Below are 4,381 nucleotides of genomic sequence, written 5' to 3'. Positions count from 1 at the left end.
CCACTACAATATTGTAAAGTAATTAGCCTCCAACTAATAAAAATAATTGGGGAAAAAAAAGGAAAAAAAAAAAAGAAAAATTTGTGTCAACACCTTCACTCAGCTTAGCCAATGAAATTAGTATAAGCACGGACATTCTGCATATCATTTCCTATTTCATTAAAAATGAATTTGTAATGTCATCAATTTGAAAACTTAGTGAATTCACATTTATATGCCATAATTTGACTTTTTTTGTTAAAGCTGTCACCACCTTAATTTACTAATGCTTATCTACCTAATATCCTGACTGTCTGAACACATTTCAATAGCAGATTTGATGAGCTGGCACTTCTTTTATTTTCTGCCACTGTGTTATTTCAACATCAATATAATTGTCCTGTGATTTTTCATTACTTAGTTGAGGGTATATTCAAAATTTATCAAATACTTGGAAATATTTTCTCTTGTATAAGTGCCAAATACTATGAAGAGACACATGTAAACCGTCATGCAAATAATTGGATGCATGAGACAAGTGCTCAGGGCTGGTGCACTGGGAAGACCCAGAGGGATGGGATGGTGAGGGAGGTGGGAGGGGGGATTGGGAAGGGGAACACATGTGAATCCATGGCTGATTCATGTCAATGTATGGCAAAAACCACTACAATATAAAATAAATAAATAAATAAAATTTTAAAAAAATAAATAAAAAATAAACTAGAAATATTTTATATGAACTAAATTCTTAAAACTATTTCAGCAAATATATTAGACACACATCATTTCATACAGATCTCTCTGAAAAGCAACACATCCAATTAATCAACTATACCTCTCTATCCTTTGTCCTACCTCATTCTTCTTTATGGAGTCTCCAGTTATATCATATGTTTGTTTGTCTGCTTATATATTATCTATCACCCCCTCTAGCATGTAAGACTTTGTATGCCTCATTTTCTGCTGTACACTTTGAATCTAGAAAACTTCTGTACTCATAATGGAAACTCAGTAGATATGTCTTTGAAAGAATCAATGAATACTTATTTCTAATTTCTTCTTTGAACTAAATGATGCTAATTAGATTTTAATAGTGACTTTCTTATCTATAACATTTGCTAGCAGTCAGGTTACAGAGTCTAGTCAACACTTCTTTCTTAAGATGTATGTCTCTTCATTACACAAGTGCATTTATAAGATTAAGTTTCCTTTGCATTATTATTCTTACAACATAGAGTAATTGAATTTAGGCTGAAAGCAAAAAGAGTTATCTTTAACTTATGATTATTATGTTTTATTTCAGCATAGTTTAATTTGGCAAGGATCATATGATTATTTTTCACATTCACTGTAAAAAATTTCACCTTTTAAACATGGGCAATAAATATTGTAAAAATCATTATATAAAAATTCTCTTAATTTCTTCACGTATTTTTTGTGATCTTTTGTGATTATAGCTACTATTGGAATAAATTTTTAAAATAATTTACCAGTTCCAACTGCTTCTTAACTAAATAGCTGTCCTGGTTTCCCAAAATGAATTGGGAGTATAGTGCAAAATTCAACAATCTCCCCCCATAGAAGTGGAATATATAATTCCTATTTGATGGAGAACATTTGACAAGACATCTACCAAAATCTCATAGAAAAACAAACAATCAAGCCTACAACTGATTCCTTCAATAAAGTATTTCGCACATTCCTACTGAGTTCTCCCTCTCTTTGGTTACATACAAGTACAAAACCAAAGGACATTTAGGTTATAGTTCAGTGAAGAAGACAAACAGGTTTCAGCTAAGGTAAAACTAGTGATAGAAGATCTCCATATAACATAATAAAGAAAATAGATTACATTAAATCTCTTTTAAAATAGACATAATATAGACAAATTAGTGGGGGAAAAAGAGTAGAGTTTACACACAGAAAACCAGTAAAAAATACCAAGATGGAAAATTAAATTCTCTAAGAAGAGTATAACATTTCACAGACACATAAAATTTGCTATAAACACTTTTGCTTAGAAAATTAATTGGATATGACAAGGTCTCAAAGACATGAAGATAAAACAACAGAGAGAAAAAGTATATAAATTGCACAACTAAAGAAAGACATTGACGAACAAAATAAATTTATCAAGAGCTAATATATAAATGGATGTGATAATTCATGAGTGAAAATCCTATTTCTCTGTAGAAGAAAAGATTGGTATCTTATTAAATGAAAAAAAAATCAATTAGAACAGTGGAAAAGAAAATGAAAGATGACAAATGTTCCAAAATACTTCCATATAATATAATTTATAAAATTAATATTAGAAAGATAAAGAAGATATTATGATTAAAAATTGTTTCCTGAAACAAGAATAGGATCTGAATTTTTAAAGGACTAGCATGTGTTAGAAAAAAAACAATCCAGAAGAAATCAAGCCATGCCTTGGTACATTAGTGAATGTCAAACATAAAGGAAAAACAAACAAAAAGAACCAAAGAAATACAATTTAACCGATTTTAATGAGGAAGAAAACATGGCTGGACTTTCCCTTTTAACACAGCAAAGTGTAATGTTGACAGATAGCGGAAATGTCGAGAGCACTCGAGGAGGGCCAGAGATGATCCTGATAGTATTGTATCTGTTGTGTATTTCTGTGCATTCCTGTTACATCTCTGTATCATACCTGATTATATCTGTTGTATAAAGACAATAGAGAAGCATTGTGTATATCTGAAGGCAATCTCCAGAACTGAGTTAGTAACAAAATCCAGCCAATAGAGAGTGAAAAACTCGTGATCAAAGGTCTAACTTTACTCAGTGGGAGCCAAAGATCAATATCTCAATATCTGAGGACAAGTGTGGCCCCCATTTTGTACCTGCCATCATCAACAAAATAGAAGGAATGGGATTAGTAAAGGACTACACTTTCCTTATTCCTTCCTAATGGACATAAAGGATGAGGTTTTTGTTATGCTCAAAAGAACAATACATTTATGTTAAGAATTTAGTTTGGAGGAACTTATATATCTATATCTATATATATCTATATATATATATATAGATATGAACTGTGTTTATATAAAATAGAAATGGTATAAACCTAAACAGTCTGAAGAAATAGAATAACTCAGTTGGAGGCTGGGAGAAAAGAAGAGGATAAAGTAAAAATTCTCATAGCAATGAGTTAAAACAGTCTAATACTGAATCACATAAGTATGACTTTTTTTAAAGTTCTTTAGAATCTTAAATTATAATGTAGTCACAAAGACTCAGAAATGACTGACTGTTACTACCTGAGCAACTGAGCACATACTATCTAGGACAGAACCACATGTGGCTACAAAGCAGTTAAACTGTGGCTGGTCTGAAATAAGATGTCTTGTAAATGTAAAATATACGCTAGATTTCAAAAATGTATTCAAAAAAGAACAAAAATATCTCATTAAACATTTTATATTGATTAAATATTGAAATGATAGTATTTGGTATTAGGTTAAGAACAATACATTAAAATTAACTTCACCTCATTTTTTTTTTATACTGTTAGTATGTGGTTGCTAGAAAATACACAATTACATATGTTCTCCACAATGTATTTCCATTGGACAGCACTGACCTAACACATTTGGTTTACCTAATAAAATATATTTCTTATCTGATACGGCTGCATTTTAAATTTTTGGATATATTATCCAACAAAAATATAATAAAATAAATATTATAATATTAATGACTTTCTTTTTAAAATTTTTATTTGAAATTCAATTGTTTTCAAACTTATATGATTGTTATATAATACTATGCCAATAGTTTGGTGATTGGATATCACTTAGAAATCTACTGGTAAGAAACTAAATTAACATCACTTTAAATATGTAGCTTATATTCTTATTTAAAGTTTAGGATTTTCTTTACTGATTTTAGAATGCTTATTGACCTGCTTTTTGTTTTTTCTGTATTTCAGTTCAAGAATAATGCTTCCCATAATTATTGTCTCATTATTTTGTGATACTGGCTATATTAAAATCTCATTATCATTTACAGCTATGGCTTGAACTCTTTCAGCCAAATTATCAAAAAAAAATCTATTTTTGTATCACTTATCTTTACTTCAAACTCTGCGGTTTAAGTGCTATGAATTGGCTTACCTTCCACTCATCACTTAATAAAGCAACTTGCTTTAAAGTCACTGATCAAGCTAGTTATCCCAATTTTCTCTGATGTTCATTAATATCTTATTTTTTTTTAATATTTTGTTTCCTCCATTTTGTGTGAGCCTTTCTCCTCCTATAAGAATATATTCTTGTCTATGCTGTTTTCTCAGCACAAGCTCCATAATTTTAATTTCACTTATCGCCTCTAAGATAATGACCTATAAATCTATGTCTTCACCCTGAACAATATCCATTAA

The sequence above is a fragment of the Cervus canadensis genome, chromosome 29, assembly GCF_019320065.1.
Source record: "Cervus canadensis isolate Bull #8, Minnesota chromosome 29, ASM1932006v1, whole genome shotgun sequence".
Lineage (NCBI taxonomy): Eukaryota > Metazoa > Chordata > Mammalia > Artiodactyla > Cervidae > Cervus > Cervus canadensis.
This window is presented reverse-complemented; position numbering follows the sequence as displayed.